General features: G+C 38.8%; 1 protein-coding gene across 1 annotated transcript in view; it reads left to right on the top strand.

Moving 5' to 3' along the window:
- Positions 1–731: 731 nt before the first annotated feature.
- LOC145999342 (uncharacterized) overlaps positions 732–20,425 on the top strand; it is a 269,638-nt gene continuing 249,944 nt past the window's right edge. The window contains exon 1 of the mRNA XM_083136284.1: positions 732–981. The gene's annotated coding sequence lies outside the window, so the exon portion shown is untranslated. The remainder of the gene's footprint in view (positions 982–20,425) is intronic.

The following is a 20,425-nucleotide window of genomic DNA, read 5'->3' as shown; positions in this document are numbered from 1 at the left end:
CAGCAGATGTCACCTAGAGCACCGTTCCATCCGGGGACTCAGCCAAACTCCGTTGTCCGAATTCGCGGCAGACGTGGAGTCGGAGGGAAGAGCAGAGAGGCGCGACAGATGCACGCTTGAACTCGCTGTGACGCTGCGCTTGGCAGCCATATTCTAACTTTCACTTTGTACAGGCAACATATACTGATTAGAGGATGTAAAACTCAGTTTTACTTTAACATTTTATCAATAATACTAAATGTAGAAAAATTGTAAATGATGAAATAGCGTGTTACATTTTTAATATGAGTAGTAAATAGGTGGAAATCATTGTCATGTTTGTTTGGCGTCTGCCTTCTGCTTCTGTGCGATGCGCCTGCGCCCCAGAGCGCGGTGGGTGAAGTTCGGACTGACACCTAGCGGGAAAAGTGACAACCGTACTACAAGGGGACATGTAGATTCGGACGACTTGAACGTCACTTCGACGGCACGCGAGAGCAACGGGAGAGAACGGGAGGGAGCACTTGCTAATCCGGACACGGCCTTTCTACTGTAAAGAGAGAATAAAGTTAATATACCCAGAATGGAAACTTTTGAGCAGCCGGCTTACAAGACAGCCAATCCGGAATGAGAAATTTAAACGAGACCGGCCAATCAGAGATTATGCTGCCGCCACACGCAAGTCCCCCGAACTACTGCGGTTACCATAGCAACGCCGGAAACAATGCGTTTTCCGTAGACGCTATTACATTTTTACGTCGCAATACACGTCTTTGCTGTTTACTTTGTTCCCGTGTAAGACCCCTTCAGTGGTTGATACTTTAGGTGTAATGTGATTCCACTGCGTATCAGTGCCAGGATTTTATGTAGATCTTTTCATCTGTGTGTGATCTTCAGAGGGGTGAAATTAGCATTGAATTCAAGCTGGAAGAGAGCGGAGCATAAAACCAAAGGGGCTCAAGTTCCTTTTATTTTATTGCGATTTCATCATGCTACCACAGAGTAAGTAATTTTATATCTTATAAAATTACTTACTCTGTGATGCTACGAATGCAATTTTTAGATGGTTCGATTACGATTTACGTCTGTTAACATCAGTGACGTGCGGTGACCTCGACACTTGTGGTGACAATCAGAGGGGTGGCGAAGGTTGGTTGTTGTGGGTCATACTCCCCCTCCCCACACACAAATATGAAATTTGGCAGTTTTTGTCCTCTTGAATTTCAGCCGCAGCAAGATCTTTGGTAAATATGCGATATCGCCCGGACGGATTTCTTCAAATTTACAGGAGAAAGTACTTACTAAAATGAGTTTCTTTAGCATTCTGGACGTTCTTGGAGGTATTTTCTTTCACGGAAAGTAAAAACATCGTAGTTTAATGCTGCCGAACAAGAATTAATCACTTTTTACGTAAGAAATTGGCATTCCTGCCACATTATGCCGTTGTTTCCATTGTGTGCGTGCAGATGGCGAGAGCGTTGAAAGTCACGCGATCTCTGCAGTGTCTCCAAACGTGCCCTCTTTGTACGAAAATTTCTATTTGTATCTATGTTCGCCGCGCTTTCTTTTTTCGATGAATTTAGGGGTAAAATGAGTGCTAATGGAACCTAACCTAACCTTGTGTGAATGGTTTGTGGGGCTAACGTCAATTGTACGAAAATTTCTATTTTTATCTATGTTCGCCGCGCTTTCTTTTTTCGATGAATTTAGGGGTAAAATGAGTGCTAATGGAACCTAACCTAACAGGCCTAACCTAACCTTGTGTGAATGGTTTGTGGGGCTATCGGTGGATGGATTTTGGGGCTAACGTCAATGGTTGGTGGGTCTACCCGTGGATGGTTTTTGGGGCTAACGTGCATGGTTTGTGGAGATGAAAAAAAAATCGAAATAGTTCGTAATTTTCCGTCATGAAGGTTTGAAACACTGCTTGCGCACTGAAAATCGACATAACACAAGCTGGCACGTCATGATGCGCGATGATCCATTACGAGTGCACGCCATATTGTCTATTACAGAAGCGGAACAAGTAAGACAAATAATCAATCGTAATATGAAAAGTTGACAGTATTTTATGGAAAAAGGCATAACTTCACCTTAAAGAATGTTCCGCAAGGCAAAATAGGTAAGTACCAGTGGTAAAATTAAGGGAATAAGGTGTCCGGGCCTTATCACATATTTACCAGATCTTTATCAGCATCCGTCTGTCCAAGTGCCTATTGTTTAATTCCAGTTCTTTCATGGCGACTGCATTTTTTACGTAGTAAGGTAAAGCCCCCTTGCATAACACCATGCCATGAAGCCACATTTAGGGGATGTGGGGGTGGGGCCCCACGCATTTTCGATCTGCTCCTTTGGAGGTGATGTGCCCAGTACTATGCTTGGTAACACTTTACTATACCGGAGACGGATTTCTTCAAATTTACAGGAGAAAGTACTTACGCAAATCATTTTCTGTAGCGTTGTTGATGTTCGGGAATGTAGTTTTGATCCATTTTAATGTGAATGCATGTGGTTTTCTACGAAAATCTATTTCCGACGCGCTATTGCTGCTGCCGCCATTTGCTTTCTGCACGAGAGCACGATACGCTCTCGGATTGTCCGTATATGCTAAATTGAACGAAAGGAGTGGTAATGGAACCTAACCTAACAGGCCTAAGCTAACCTAGTAGGCATACCTCGTCCCTGTGATGGTTCGTGGGGTATCGTGAATTTTTGGGCTAACATCAATGGTTTTTGGGGCTGCCCATGGATGATTTGTGATAAATAAAGAACAGCAGTAAGTACTCGTTAATGTAAGAAATATACATTATTTTCGTTAAAAATTCATTATTTCACCCAAAGAAATGTTCTGTAATGCAGAATAGTACGTTAGCAATGTAAAAAATTGCGAAATAAAGTAGTATAGTAAAGTAGTACCCTATGCTTCATCTACCTTTGTCCCCCAAGGTTGCCCCCAGGTACCCATTGGTTTAAGGTTGGGTGAACCCCAGAACCACTTTATGCAAGGACAAGGCTAGAAAAACCTGAGTTTAGTTCACCGGCCTGGAAACTGAACCCGGGTCTCCCATGTGGCAGTCAAATGGTTAACAGTTGTTAATCGGCCAAATGGATTTCTTCATTTTTACACAAGAAAGTACTTGTCAAAATGAATTTCTGTAGCATTATCGAAGTTGGTGGAGATGTTTTATTTCATCGTTGAATCTGTTTTACAGGGAGTTCATGTATTTTTGAAGAGAAATATCTCTCCGACGCACAATTGTCGTTGCTTCCATTTGCTTTCTCATGAACTGGATGTTGCACACTCTTGATGATGTAATATCCTGTCATTGTTTCCAACCACGCCGTTGTTTTACAGGAGAATGATTTTGGTAATTTTTCGATGAATTTAGGGGTGAAAGAGTGCTAATGGAACCTAACCTAACCTCGTGTGAATGGTTTGTGGGGCTACCCGTGGATGGTTTTCGGGGCTAACGTCAACGGTTTGTGGGGCTACCCGTGGATGGTTTGGTACCAGTTAGATATACCGGAAACACATATAACTCGTTTATTTTGAAATAAAATTCATTTCTACTTACCTCATATGCATGGTGGAACATTTTTAAGTAGCGATTCCTTTTTTTTTTCAATGAAAAAAGCGTTATTTTTAACATTATAAGTATTGATTAGTTGTTGCTAATTGGCAGCCAAATTTTGACTCACGTCTATCGTCAGCTGATATGCAGTGTTTCCAAACTTATGAACCAATAAATGCCGCACAAACTATTCACAAAAGTTTTTTAAGTGAAAATTGATCCACAAACCATTCACGGAAGGTTAGGTTAGGCAAACATAGAAAATTGAATTGAAAAAAAAAAAACCGCTCACACGTCATCTTGTAAAACTACTGCATGGTTGCTACGCTGACCAGGTTACGTAATCGAACGCACGGAACATTTGATTCATGTAGTAGACAGTAATGGTGGCCAGAGCTATCATGTAATGGAGATACATGAATGTCGAAAAATACTCTATTTACAAGCTGAGTAACTTGCACAATTAAAAAAAAAAACACTTTTCCCAGCTTCAGAAAGTCCACAAGAACGAAATTCCGTAAGTACTTTCTCCTCTTTTCTCCTGTAAATTTTAAGAAATGTGTTTCCGGTATATCTATATATATCTATCGGAAATGTGTTTCCGGTATATCTATATATATATATAATCATTACTGATGGTTTTCGTGGCTAACGTTAATGGTTTGTGGGGCTAACGTGAATGAGTTTACAATACCGCACCACTCTCCAATTTCTATGAAATTTCGCATACTCACTAATTGAGACCTCCTAATCACGAATCTGCATCTAATAATTGGTGGTCAAGCATGGAAATTGTAAAATAACTTTTAGAATAACCGGTAAAAGTTGCCTATCAGCGGAACGGATTTCTTCATTTTTACACAAGAAAGTACTTACTGGAATGAGTTTTTCTAACATTTGGATACTTCATGGAGATATTTTCTGTCATCGTAGAATCTGCTGCAGCGGTAAATCATGTGTTTTTCATGATATTACTACGACCACTATGTTTGCCTAACCTAACCTTGCCATGAATGGTTCATGGGGCTATCCGTGAATGGTTTGTGGGGCTATTTATAAATGTTTTTTTTTTGGGGCTATCTGTGTATGGTTCGTGGGGCTAGTATTGACATTATTTTCGTCACAAAACGTCAGAAAAGCAATATTTCACCTTAAAGAATGTTTCGCAATGCACAATGGGTAAGTACAAATGTAAAAAGTGACGAAATAAAAGAGTGAGATGTGTTCGGCCGATTGACAACATTTAGTGAATAACCTTGTTAAATACCACGATGATTCTCCATAAAAAGCAATTGAGAACCATGTTTCTTTCACAATTCGCTACAACCTTTCTTGTCGCACAACAATTTTCCTACCTTGTGTTTTGACATCAGACGAGGAATGCCTAAGAGGTTAGGTTAGGCCTGTTAGGTTATGTACCATTAGCATAAATACAATGAAACATTATTATTTATGCTAAGAGAACTAAATACACTAAAATTGAAAAGCTTTCTGCCTTGACGTCAGAACACAAGGTTGGTCAAGTATTGTGCGATAAGTGAGTCCCAATTCATTACGCTGTCTCCAGCGTTGCCACACTGTTGCGTTCTCTGTTACATTGTCTTCAGCATGGAAGAATGGCGGGACACACAATTCAAACGACGAATGCCTACGAGGTTAGGTTAGGCCTGTTAGATTAGGTTCGATTAGCAAAAATACAATGAAAATTATTATTTCATTTGATTAGGTAAGTTTGGCAATGGTGTATTGCACGCTGATTTCTTCATGTTGGGAAAATTGCATCTTCTGTAGAGCTGCTGTTATTATGGTAGGGTTACATTACGTTAGGAAAACATAGTTTGTTTTGTTTTTCTCCACATTTCCATACTTGACCGCCAATTATTACATGCAGATTCGTGATTAGGAGGTCTCAATTAGTGAGTAGGCGAAATTTCATAGAAATTGGAGAGTGGTCCGGTATTGTAAACTCGTTCCCTTTTTTGCTTTTTATGCCATTTTTGGCTAATTTATGAAGAAGGGGATGAGTGATGATATTATGAAATTGATAAATGGACAGTCACAAACATTCATGCCCAGCCTGGATTCAAAGCCGGGACCCCTGACATCGTAGCACGATGTGCTAATCACTTCGTCACTGGGGGATGGTCCTTACTGACTAGATGGCTGTGGTATTTTGCATGGTTTGATTTCTAATTATGTCTGTTAACACATATTATACTTCAGAGGTTTCGTGACTACTTACTGCACGTTTTCTGGAGAACAATTTCTCCCTCCCATGTACTTCTATCTGATTGTTTGCAAGCAGTCATTCATTTACTATTGTCTTAGTTACTGACTTCTGCTACCATCTTCTTTCATGTGTGTGGGATGTGAAGCAGGATTATTTCACTATTAAATGTTTTTGTTGTTTTATTAGTCAGGTTAGGTTTAGGGCTCTTGGAATTAATAAAATATTCTGAAATCCTTTCATTGTTAGATTAGACAAGGCCAATGTACTAAAAAAGGTGTATTTTAATTGTATTCTTATTTCAATCATGCAACAATGATAATGTGTTTTTTTATTTTTATTGTAGTGTAATGAAGTGTATTTTTTCATTTTTACTTTGGTGTAGTGATGTAATGTACTACGCAATGTTTCTTCTTTTTTGTTATGATGTACTTAACTAATTATTATTTCATTATGTATCTTGACGTTTTCCATGCCCTTTTAAACAAGGGTCAACGGAAGAAAAATAAAATTCAAATTCAAATTCAAGCTGTTGCTTGCATTTCCATCCATGTACTTGAACCGGATGTTGCAAGCATCTGATGACATAATCTCCGGTAAGCGTTTCCAAACACACAGTTTTTTGACTATATTGCCCAACCTAAAGCAACCTAACCTAACCTTACTGTGATGGTGCGTGGGTCTATCGTGGATGGTTATACAATCCCAAATGGTTTTTGGGGCTATGCGGGAATGGTTTTCGGAGCTATGCAGGAATTTTTCTGTTAATAAGGTTGAAACACTGCTTTGCCGTTCGAAACACAATGCTAGTCAAGATTTGCCCGCCATTTTGTGTGTTCAGGAAGCGAGAAAAAAACGAACAATAATTACTCGATATTTCGACAATAGATGCTAATTTCATTAAAAAAAAGCAAAATTCCTTGTTAAACAATCTTTCCCAATGCAGAATAAGTAAGTACGAATGTAAACAATTATAGAATAAACACCTGATCACATCTCGATCTGGCTTTGAGCACAAATCTTCCTTCAAGCCTTGCATAATAATTTGCAAATAATTGACGAAAATTCATCAGGGGGAAAGAGAAACTACATTCCATCTTACTATTTCACAAATTCTGTATTACATCCAAAACAGGGGTTTAGCTAGGATGACTCCAAAAAATCCCATTCCTGTCTACATTTAGTGTCATTTTACATGTAATTATATAGTGTACATTTGATACCTCTGATGCAGAAATGGAACCTGTATTAACCATGTAAACAAAACCAAACTAAAAGTTTCACTACTCACCTGGGGTAATGGTTCCGATTGTTTTATGATTTCTCCTAGCACCAAGATTAATTATCGTAGAATTATGGGAATCATTGTCACACAAAATTTGAACCTTCCTTAAAGTAATGAGCACTGTTTGAACTTGGGGGGGAGGGGGGGGGAAGTTATTTATGTTGACAAAAACAACTTCTCATGGACAGGATATTCTCCATCGACAAGCGACAGTAAATATTGTAAAGGCGTGGGAATTAATGTAGAAGTAAATCAGAACCTTAGTAGAATGCATTTAGAGTCTTTATTTTAATGTGTTTTAACAGACGTACATTGAAATCGAACCATTTAAAAATTGCATTCGTAGCATGATGAATTCGCAATAAAACAAAAGGAACTTGGGCCCTCACGTGGTTGCAAATTGACTGCATATATGTACAAAAATTGGATCATATGAAACTGTTGGTACACATGAGAATGAATCTGTGCAGCTTTTCAAAAATATTCTATCACAGTGGTTCCCCAAGTGTGCGTCGCGGTGGGGTGGGTCACCATGGATAGCTTACAGGGGTGCCGCTAAATGTTCCAATATTTTCACTGAAATGACACTTGCAGATATGTGCTTATTTAGTACTTTTGGTACCTGTTCGATCTCTGACGAACACCTCTCACTCGTTTATTTCGTCATTTTTAACATACCTACTTATCTATTCTGCATTGCGGAACATTCTTTAAGGTGGGATTATGCTTTTTTCATGAAAATAATGTCACTTTTTCACATTATGAGTAATTATTGTTCTTCCTTTTTTCGCTTGCGTAACACACAATATGGCATGCACAGCTGTGGCGTTCTGGATCATAGCGCATCGTGAGTGTCGATTTGCAGTATTTCCAACCTCCTTAACCGAAAAATACCTAATATTACGCTTTATCGTTTTACATGTTTCGATGATTTCTTGCACGGGTAGCTCCACAAACCATTCACGGATAGCCCCACGAACCATGCATGGTAAGGTTGGGTTAGGCAAACATAGTTAAAATTTGGGGTCGTAGTAATGTCATCTTCTTGCATGGGTAGCCCCACAAACCATTCACGGATAGCCCCAAAAACCATGCACGGTAAGGTTAAATTTACGTTAGGCAAACATAGTTAAAATTGGGGGTCGTAATAATGTCAGGAAGGACACGTCATCTTCTTGCAAAACCACGGTGTGGATGGAAACAGTGACAGTTGGTTATGTCATCAAACGCACGCAACATCTGATTCAGGTAGAGGAAGCAAATGAAAGGAACGGCAATTGCGTGTCGGAGAGATATTTTTCAAGAAAAGAAAAAAAAATCACGCTCAAACAGATTACACGATGAGAGAAAACACCTTCACGAACTTGAACAATGCTACAGAAAGTGATTTCCGTAAGTAGTTTCTTCTGTAAAAATGAAGAAATCTGTTCGGCAGACATCGAACAGTTACTGTACTTTTTACATGTAAAATGTTTGTGAATTTGATATATGTGTTTATTTTTTAACATAAGGCAAGCAACATAACTACACTAACTGAGCATCGCAAGTGCTAGATAGGCTTACATTCTGACTTGGGTGCTGCAGAAAAATCTTGAAACATAAGGGCCCCATGAAATGAAAACGTTTGGGAACCTCTTGTTACGTACCTTTCACTAAGTTCAGGAATTTACCCTTCGCTCCACATTTCATTGTCACAAGACTCTTATCAATTACAAGGCGTGGAAAACAAAACTCACTGTTTCATCTTTATACAAGGTTTATTCTTTGAAACTCACACTTAACAGCAATTAAATGAACTTTAAATCACATATTGCAATTTTTCAAGACATCTTATTCCACTATAGTTGCAATGGTATTTCTTGATCATTGATAAATCTATCAGTTTCTTAAATGTTGCCAGGTTCTGGCGCATTAAGGTTAGTTTATTTTCTATCTGACACTAGTTCTGTATGACATCATAAATATTTGCCAAATTGAAAGTGCACAAATACAATATTTTAACTAAATAACAAAGAGAATCACAATGTAATGTTCAGGGCATTACACCCTGTTCTATCACAGTCTTCATTCTGTTGGTCCAAGAGTTTTAAACATCGCAACTATGTCACTGATGTATTTGATCACATAAGAAAAATGCTCCCTCATTGCTTGAAACTTTTATGAGCTTGAAAATGCTTCATCTTTTTATTTTCAAGAGTATAATATTGTATATTAACCTGCGATCGGTCTTGGGTGCACGCCACACTCACTTAGCCTACAATTTAATAAAGTGTCATTTTAACAATATTTGAAATATTGACCTGCAGCACACACTACCAAATTTTAGAGTACCACTGGAAGTACAACAAATTAATTGCAAACAATTAAAATTTGGATTTGAAATTCTTATACAATTAACAATTATTTTTGTATATTAATGTATTCCTTAACATTTGTGACTTGTGTTTGTAGATGTATGTATTTCGAACATGAACTAGTGATATGGCAAATGCAATCCACTCAGCACCTGAAATTAAATATTATGTAGAGATTGATGTGTGTGTGTACGTATGCCATTAAATTGAATTAGTATTTTGTGGATACGTTGAAATCACAGACACTGACCCTTTATATTTGTTTGTGGAGTTGAGAGGTGGTAATTTGTAAGGTTGAAATAGAGAACTTCTGCTTATACCCTTGAATTTTTGGAAAGTTCACCTTGAACCAGGAATTATACTTGAATTTTATCATGGTCCAGTAGTGGCCATACTGAGTAAGAGATGTGAATGCATCTATAGAAGAGCCCAAGTTAAGAGTTCAGTATGGGCTGTTATGGGCTTTTACTTTTGAGATCCCCACCCCCATTTTGTCAGAAACAAAAGTCATTAACATGCGAAGACAAAATAATAAATATGCAAAAAGGAGAGGAAATGCAAGGTTTTGATGGTCTATACCTTCTTTTACAATTCAGAACATTCAAAAAATGCGCTTTCCTTTCTTATGTTAAACGCGATTTGGGGAGTTAAAAATAACAGCCTTCCGCCTGTTGCCACTCGCTGCAAACACGTGTTGGGAAGAGGGAAGGGGGTGGCGAATGGCCAGGCAAAAGTTCGTGAATAGGCTTCCGTCTTGGGGCCAGGTCAAGAAATTTATTATTTGTGTGTGCACTTTCTCGTTTTGGGGAATTTTTCTCTGAAAACAGGCATATTGTATGCATTGGCGGTTCTAGCAGGAAGACCCCCGTTTCACTTGCTCTTCCCAAAGGATGACTAACTATTATAAAAAGTATTGATAGCATTATATTAAAAGAATATAAAATGATCGAGCAGTTCTTTTCCAAATAGTAAAGTTTGACGCAAATGCATAAATAGGGAATAGATTTATGAGATACCTAAGTAAATTTAATCCGGGACTTGTTGCTTGCAAGGCAATAACGTTAACTGATGGACACAAAGCGAGAGTATTTTAGATTGAATATTTCCAATGTCTATCTCTTTCTTTCTGTAATCATTGTTCACACAAATACAACAGAACTTCATCTATTTCACACCTCTGGTAATTGATTAATTGAGTTTTAAATCCACTTTTCTGCACAGATATGTTAATTGGGACTGGACCTATGGTTTTATGTGAGATACGAACCACTATATGCCTCCACCTGGTATGGAACCCTAATCCCTTAATTAAAATGCGACGACCGGGGGGGATTTGCTTTGGTGTCTGCCGGTATTATAATGAACACTGTTCCGTTTCAAATGAGACAGTGCACCGAAAAATGTGAAAGAGGCCTCCCCGATGGCGCAGTGGTAACGTCGTCGCCTCGTAATCAAGGTGTCCCAGGTTTGATACCCGTTGGAGACACATAGTGGTTCGGATCCCACTTTAAACTGTAGGTCCAGTCCCGATTTGCCTTTCTGTGCATAAAGGAAAGAAAAACGCTTGTGATATAATAGAGAGCAAGACGTATGAAAAGTATATTCGGAAACAGTTATTTTCAAATCTTCCTCCACGGACCGTCATTATTCTGGACTAACAGCTGCAAGAATGAACAGCTTCCCACCAAGTCATGCATTCTTGTATGTTCCTGGTCAAAAGCAAACTATTGTAGGTGCCAGCACCCCTGTTGTGACCCCACACTTTTGAGGGGCAATTGTTCTCCCATTTAAATATATGGGGAATTTGATGCTGAATGTGCTGCTATTACATTAAATTGCAAGTTTAATTTCATCTTAACATCGGAAATTATGTTGGAACATCAGTGCTGTGAAACTAAGAATTTTAATAAGACGATCGTCAGTAACAGAAATGATATCAGAACTAAAAAAGCCTTAAAATTTGCACAGCACTTGTTTACGTCACTTTGAATTTTCACAATTTAAGTGCTTTATTCTTGTGAATCTGGTAAAGAATAATACAGGGTGGGTCAAAAGTCGCAATACACCTAAATAAAAGAAGCCACTGTGGGGATAGGTGTCAGTGAGTGTTGGATATGCGTGTTGCGGGTGGGGGAAAACTTTATGATGAGGTTGATCTTGACGGCCGCCATCTTGATGTCCGCCATCTTGGATAAAACTTCATTTTTTTAAATGGGAAGGGGGTCGTGTGAAACATAATTTTAGGCTAGAATTTTGTCAGGAATTAAATGGTGTTGTCCATTTTGACGTATCTTTATTCGTGTAGGAGTTACAAAGGTTTCTTTTTTCAAGTTTTGAAAAGTGGCACACTTTACATGATGTGTTCAATGTGGCCTCCTTCATGCTGGACAGTCATTTCCATTCTCTTTTGCCACTCCGTATGCACACGTAACAGGACATCTGGTGTAATAGCCGCACATGCATCAATGATCCGCTGTTCCAGGTGGCGAAGATAATTGATTTTAACCGCAGACACCATGGCTTTGAGGTGGCCCCATAGGTAAAAGTCCAGGGGAGTGAGATCAGGGGATCTTGCAGGCCACTCCACTGGACCTCGACGGCCAATCCAGCACTGTGGAAACTGTTCGTTGAGTAATCCACGTACCTGCAGACCGTAGTGAGGTGGTGCCCCGTCGTGCTGAAACCATAAGGGGAAGTCACCATCCTCCGTCGCTACGGATGGGAACACCAGCTCCTCCAACATCTCTTTGTAGCTGTCGGCATTCAAATTGTTGTGGATGAACACAGGACCAATGACCCGTGTTCCCCAGATCCCGCACCACACCATGACTTTGGTATGTCCAACCATCTTGGATGGATCAGTCCAATGTGGGTTACTGTCTGACCAATAACGCAGGTTCTGTTTGTTAACCTCCCCATTAACGTAAAAGTTAGCTTCGTCCGTAAAGAGCACATTCTGGGCGAACTGTGGGTTATCTGCAAGCTGTGCTGTTGCCCATTCCGCAAACTGAAGCCGGCGGTCAGGATCGTCTTCAGAAAAGTGGTGTAATAACTGCAGCTTGAATGGATGAAAATGATGTCTCTTCAAGATCCGGCGTATGGAGCATCTGCCAACACCAGTCACATGAGACATGCTATGCACACTCCTTGTGGGACTGAGGGCGAAGCTACCTAACACGGCGATGGTTGTCGCCTCATCTGTTGATGAACGTGGCCACCCAGACCGTGGCGTATCTTTCACATTCCCTGTGGCAGTGAACCGGGACAGCAGTGATGCAACTGTGGCGTGGGAAATTGGATGTCGGCCTGGATGGCGAGCGTTGAAATCGGCTGCAATGGTGCGAGAACTTCTTTCCCCTGATATTAGGATGATCTCAACTCTTTCAGCGTCGCTTAGTTTCATGTTGTCCTGTCAACCTGCAACGAAGAGAAAACCTTTGTAACTCGTACACGAATAAAGATACGTCAAAATGGACAACACCATTTAATTCCTGACAAAATTCTAGCCTAAAATTATGTTTCACACGACCCCCTTCCCATTTAAAAAAATAAAGTTGAATCCAAGATGGCGGACTTCCAGATGGCGGCTGTCAAGATCAACCTTATCATAAAGTTTTCCCCCACCCCCAACACGCATATCCAACACTCAATGACACCTATCCCCACAATGGCTTCTTTTATTTAGGTGTATTGCAACTTTTGACCCACCCTGTACATAATATTTGCATGCGTCTGCACTTTTTTTATAGCTAGTTGTTATTAATACCACTCATTTTTTTACGTGATGTCAAACTTTTCCTCATGGCTAGTAAATATGGTTCTCTATTTTATACATACATATTTACCGTGGAATTGCACATACTCGCAAGTCGCAACAAGAGGAAACATAAAAGCGTAGTGCAAAAATCAATTAATTTTTTATTATTATAGACCCATGGCAGCTAGGGACGACCAAAATATCGTCAAGTTTAGTGCTCTTTGTGCATAAATATACTATATTAGCCCGTCTGAGATACCCTGTCGTTGTGCTCTAATATATTAACTCTTAGGTTCAGGAGAATGTAATTTTCAGAAACTTATGACTTGCTACATAATCCTAAAGGTTTGCTAAACAATTTTTGTTATCGATTTACACGAGAAATTCTTACCTTCGTTGAAAATAACGTTTGAATAGCCATTCTATCGCGCTCCAATGTAAAGCTTAGGGCAACCAGATGACGAACAAAATTATTTAGGGACACAACAGGGCTGGCGCCTCTAGTGGAAAAGTTTGGCAGTGAACAGCCCTGTTGACCACTAACTTTTGTTGCAGTATGTACTACAGCAGACACTCGATGCACGCTGGAGCTTTCTTGTACTGCGCACCATGCGGCAACACTGTTGCCATAAGCCCCATACTGAAATCTTAAGTTGGGCTCACCAATAGGAAAGTGAGAATATGCAATAGGCTATATAATATGGGAATGACCAAAATATAATAGGAATAGAAATATACAAAGCTTTGTATAATTTAAAAGTACAGTTTACAACAAATTTTTGCAAGTTTGGCAGGGAATCCAGATGTTCAACTGTAACAATTGCTAAGAGGAATGTTTATATTTTTGTCTCAGTACAAAATATAAACGGGAACATTTAATTTGTAATAAATATCTACTTTTGAGGTACATAACTAAAATATAGAAAGGCACATGGGGCGATAGGGAGGTTTAAAGCTCCACATATTCTTGATTGTGGCCAAAGTTGTGATGGCGATCAGTTTCCTGCCTGGATGCCTTTACCCTCCAGGATTGCCCCCAGGTACCCATTTATATGAGGCTGGGTAATCTTCAGAGCCATGCAGAAACAGGGAATTTACTAGAAAATTTCCTTGTGCAGATCTCCTGCCATGAAATGAGCCTAGGTCTTCCTAGTGATAGCCAGATGCTCTATGAACTGAACTATGGCAGGGTGGCTCTTGGTAGATGACTAAAGTTTTAATAAATACCCAGTATTTACCCAATACTACCCAGTGTCTAAATATCCATGTCCCAACCCTATCCTACTTATGACTTTCTTCATTCTAGGTTTCAGAGGATGACAGTTTGCCAAAGTTTGTGTGCTATCCGTGCATAGACATGCCAGAGAATCTTACAGGACTTCCATAACATGTCTTCTGAATCAGAAAACCTTCTCAATGAATACCCGTCATCTGCAGAAGAGAAGCAGAGAGGAGAGACAGGCTTTGAGGTAAAGTTACTTGAATATGTTAAATAGTCAAATCGGCTAGACTGCACAATCGACCCTTGTGTTTTACCATTTGAAAGTAAAAGAGAGAAATGTTCGCTAATAGTACGTATTTCACACTACGATTTGCCACTGTTCATTTCTCAATTTGACGTTACACTTATGTGAAATAATAAAAAAATTACTGCTACATTACTCACCATAGATGGTTTCCTTTAACCTAATCCATGTTAGTTTTAAACACACAGTATTGCCAGGTCGAACTTTGGTTTTCAACGTGGATATGTATATGAATTTTCACAAGGATTGAACTTTTTTAAAATCATGTTTTCCTTCGTATTTTTTTTGTTGCGCAGGTTCTAACATGCCTTTAAAGGATATCTTTAGAAAAAGGCTGGGCTGCAGTAGGTCAATTACCCCAGGGGTGGAGCCCGGAATCGGGAGGTGGGCAATTTTTATGAAATTTTTACACTTCCAATTGTTTCCTCACCTTAAATGGTACATTTCTGGAATCCTTGATTCCTACTCTTTCCAACGATATATGATACATATTTCTATTCAGAAGGGTCGATTCGACATCCTTACCGTCAAATCTTGTTTGCTCTTGGTGTGGTAATAGATGTATTTCTAAGGTATAGAAAGTATTATTTTTGCACCTGCTGTTACTAATATTGAAATCATGTATACTTCTTGAAGAACCACTGTGAAAGGAATACGTAAGGATCAGGGTTCTTGTGAATAAAATTGTATTTCATTCTACTCTATTCTGTTGTATTTCCATTTGTGTGTGTGGCGTGGACTTCATTGTAAAACTTTCAAAATACACAAGAAATGGAATATATGTAACTAGAACAAGATATTGCCATGCTTAAAAAAATTTAAATCATTATATTTTACTCTACATTGTTGATAAATGTCTGTGTTAATGCACTCATCATAATAAAATGATGATAATTAAGGCCACACCTAGAGTGGGTAATAAAAACACCACTTTCAGCTATTCAGTTTTCTAATGTGAGCGTTCATCAGGAACTTTTTACAATGAGGAGGTTGAAAGGCTAATATAACATGTATTTTTAAAATATTCAAAAAACACAAAAAAATGGTTTTGTGAGTATGTTACTTACACAACATTTCGAGAATGTACTGTTCTCTTCTTCATGTCCAAAATTTTGGCTACGAAAAACTTTCCCTAGCCATGTCAAGATATTTTAAATTGTTCAATGTTGAAATACGTGTTTTAGAAGGAAAGGGTCTTTTAACTTCAGGGACTTAATTTGTGACAGAATATGAAGGCAACATCAGTTTTAGGCATAGTTTTTAAATTCCTGTCTAACCCATATCAAACCCACATCCTTATTCCTGGTTTTAAAAATATCTTGACGTGGCTATGGAAAGTTTTTCGTGGTCGAAGTTTTAGACCTGAAGGAGAGAACAGTAGATTCTCGAAATGTTGTGTAAATAACATACTCACAAAACGTAAGTACCATTTTTTTGTGTTTTTTGAATATTTTTTAAATATTTTAAAAATACGTGTTGTATTTGCTATTGTGAATAAGTTGCACATTCATAATGAGTTCGCTTATAGAAAGGCTAATTTGTAGGACAAATGTAGTTTTTTTTACAACATTCCTGATCGAAACCTTCGTCTAAAAAGTCAAAACACAGCATTTTATATTTTAATAACCAGTCCCAGTAGATCTTCCATAACTAATTTGTATATTTTACACAACAAAATCAGATAACACACAGTGGAACCCCATTTTTAAGTTCCTCAATCTTATTTTCCCCCCCAACATTTTAAGCTCTTTAGCTACTGCACCCTGAGGAATTTTTATTGTAAGTTGCACTGTAAGGGCAATTACTGTTTTGCAATTTCTGACTTGAAGCACCATGAAATAATCGGTTACAGCAAGAACAAAATTAACCAAAAAGTTATTAACCACTGTTATATTAGATTGCTCCATTGGAACATGCTGACTATCTTCTGTATTATTTCAAGTATTCTGTCTGTCTATTCACGTCTCTGCCCATCCATGTTTTTGTAGAAACCATAGTGCATGTTTGGTGCTGTCGTAGTCTAGTAGATAGGACATCTGACTGCCACAAGGGAGATCCAGGTTTGATTCCTAGGTTGGGTGATCTGAGGTAAGAAATTTTCTGATCTTGTCCATGCACAAAGCACCTCTGGGATTCACCCAGCCTCAAATAAATAGGTCCTGGGAGCAAAGGTGGCTGGAGAATGGTTGCTGATCACATCATGTCTAAATTGGCTAAGGTCGAGAATGTCTGGTGCCTTACCCTCACATCCCCTAAATGTGGCTTAAAGGCACAGTGCAATATGCACAGGTATCTTTTATCATAGGCATGTCTCAATTGACAACAAAAGAGGTGCCACTAGTCCCTATCCTTGACTCTGCAGTTAAAGTAGCCAATTTTCTTTGCCTCGTGTATCCAATAGGGCAGTAGTTCTCAACCTTTTCCAATCGAGGACCCACCTTGAAGAATATTACACTTCGTGCGACCCAGGGGCACCGAAACCAGGGGGTCTCCCCCCCCAGTTCTCTGTTGGGACACCCTGTAAAGTGCCCAATGTATAACTCAACACAATTTAATTTTGTAACGAAATATTATTTATGTGATGTAAATTTCATAAATTATTTGAGAACTCTGTTTGAAATTACGCAGAATTCTGTTCTGAATGTGGTGTTTTACTCTCAGTATTTCTATTTCCAAATACACAGTTAATTAACGAATGCACATTGTGTATTATGATTAGGTACAAGAATGGAGAAAGAAGCATGGGAATACTGTAGTCCTCGTATTCTTGAGTAAGTCAGTCCATCGAAAAATAGGTAGGTTTTGTTCATGAATGTAAGCTACTTTTAACTTCCATTGTCAGCATCTGTTGATGCATCGTTTACCTCACCTTATGAACTACTTAGGTGCCAAAATTTGGAAGGTTTTGGTTTCGATTGTTTGCATTCGAAAGAGACAAATGGAAGGAATGAGAAAACAAATTGATCATCTTCGTTCAGTACATAGCAGTGAATTGTGGTAGTTGGATGGTGTTGAGCTACGAGTTGAGAGGAGAATGGAAAAAAGAAAATCTCGAACACTTTTTGACTATTTCAAGAAGAAATCCAAAAATGTGAGTAGTAACTTTGTTTGGAAACTCTTATATAAAACTTAATTTGCTTATTAGATCTCATCAACCATGTTAATTATAAACTTTATTATTATCACATGTAAAACACTTGGCTCAGATCCATCCTGAAATATAGTTCTCTATACAGTACGTGCCTGTGATGGGGATATATAAGTAATGTTTTTGCACCTGCAAACGGCATTAACCTTTTGAGTCCCAGGGCCATTTTCACAAGTAAGCCTCTCGGTCCCGAGCCGATTTTGAGCAAAATGCAGAGTTTCAATTAAATGAGTGTAGATCGGAGACTAATTGCCCTAGAGAGATGAGGGATATACCGTTGTACGCGGAATGAACCAGAGATTCAGGCTATATGAAATTTATGCAAATTCGGCGTATATATGGAGGGGGAAAAGGGGAAATCCCCTGAAAATACTTTTTTTTTTAAAAAATGGGGTTTCGCCCCCCCCCCGCCCCCCCGAAAAAAAAGGATATGAAAAGTTCAAAATGCACATAGAAATTATCGATGGCATGTAAGGAACAGAAAAATATTTGCATCATTGTCGTATGACCAATGTAACTTGAGTTGTACCCCCAAAAGGAATGGTGGGCACGCCACTGATTCAAGCTTCAAAATGCAGCGGTACCTTGAAATGACTATAGCTCAGAAACTAAATGCCGTAGAGATATGAAAGATATACCGTTGTACGCAGAATGAATCACAGATTCAGACGATATATAACTTATGCACATTCGGCGTACATGTGAAGGGGGAAAGGGGGGAAATCCCCTCAAAAATACTTTTCTTAAAATAATGGCGTTTCCCCCCGCCCGCCCCCCCCAAAAAAAAAATTCAAAATGCACAAAATGCAAAATTTATGCAAATTTGGCGTATATATGGAGGGGGAAGGGAGAAAACCCCAAAAAATTATTTTTAAAAATTGTTGAAATGTTTGAAATTTATATTTTCCCTTGAAAAGAGAAGTCCCTTTTCCCGCCTTTTCACCTCCATTTTCATGAAGATAAAAAAAGGTGCAAGAAACATTTCTGTTAAATACATGTGTTAGGAACAATATAAAAGAAAAAAATCGAAATTCTAGCCAAAAATAGAAAAGTTATAACGTAAAAACTACGACCTTGACACAGCATCTCGATCGAGATGCTTGGGACCGTGAGGGTTACAGTTGGGTATCTCGTTCGAGACGCTTGGGATCCAAAAGGTTAAAGAGGCCTAATCTTGTCTCTATCTCAGAGAACTAAAGTATTTTGTGGAAATACCAGTATGACAACAATTTGGTGGAATATTAATTATCCAAATTGAACTATTATCAAACTAGGAGGGTAAAATGAATATATGATATATATATATGTGTTTTTAATTTATTATGATATTATCCTCATTTAGTTCTGAAAACGTCTGTAAACGACATGCTATAGATATTCCGTGTTCCAATCAGTACCCATGATGCACAGTTAGGGCAACTATTCAGGAGGGTATTTATATAATTTAGGCCCCTAGGCTATTCTTTGTTTTGGGCCCTGCCGACATTATCATCATCATTACTTCCATTAATTGCATGCTCTGTATTAAAAACACTTCTAAACTTTAAAATATACACACATCTGAGAAGAAAAATGAGTTAAAATGCAGTACTGTAAAAAGAAGTTATTTAAATCCTAGAAATTCTTCCCTCTACATGTTGATTTACTTTGTAATTATTACATATGTAATGAATTTGAATAATCGATCGTCTTTGTCACTTCTGCCTCTTCAGCCTCACATTTTTATGCAGCCCCTTCCTGGAGGAGCGACCCTTAGGTTACAGCCAGTGACGTGTGGTGACGTTGATACTTGAGGTAGCAATCAGTGAGGTGCCCAAGGGCAGGTTGGTGTGGGTCATAGCCCATCCCCTTTATCGCTCAGTATTCCTAAAAAGAACAAGACAAGAGACGATTGTAAAATGAGCAATGACTTACTAAAAACAGTGCACGTAACTCCCACCTCCTTTCGAGAATCAAAAACGATTTGAGTTGACTAGTAAGCCAGAGAGAGATCCCAGCTTGGCCATGGGTGTTCTTTGTGTATGTCCCTTCATCAATTTTATCTTATCATCTTCGCGATTAGCCAAAAGTGGCAGGAAAGAGAAGTAAAATGAACCAAATCAAACAATCAATCAATGATTTGATTTTTGTTACTTAGAGTCGATTTTGTTGTCACATTTGGTTAATCGTGAATATGATACTATAAAATTAGTGAAGTGGCAAACACAAAGAACACCCAGGTCGAGGTTCGAAGCCGGGACTGCTCGTGTCGTAGCACAGTACTGTGATAACCATTCTGCCATGGTTGGTTGATTTGGTGTTGCACAGAAAGGCTAATTGGGACTGGACCTACAGTTTAAAGTGGAATCCGAACCACTATGTGCCTCCATGGGTTGCTGACCCAGGACCACTTGCACCCCCCCCCTCCCTCAGCATGTAGGTCTGCCGACAACAAAGATGATAGGAAAGCACTAACCATTCGGATACGTGAGTATCGGTAATTCAAACTGCATTTTCGCTCAGTGTAATTTTCAATTGGATTTTTGAAACACCATATTTGTGTATGATTAATGTTTTTTCAAAAATATTGCATTGCTT

Source organism: Lepisma saccharinum, chromosome 15 (genome assembly GCF_977018435.1).
Source record: "Lepisma saccharinum chromosome 15, izLepSacc3.1, whole genome shotgun sequence".
Lineage (NCBI taxonomy): Eukaryota > Metazoa > Arthropoda > Insecta > Zygentoma > Lepismatidae > Lepisma > Lepisma saccharinum.
The sequence above is the reverse complement of the archived record's forward strand: the minus strand, read 5'-3'. Positions and strand labels throughout refer to the sequence as shown.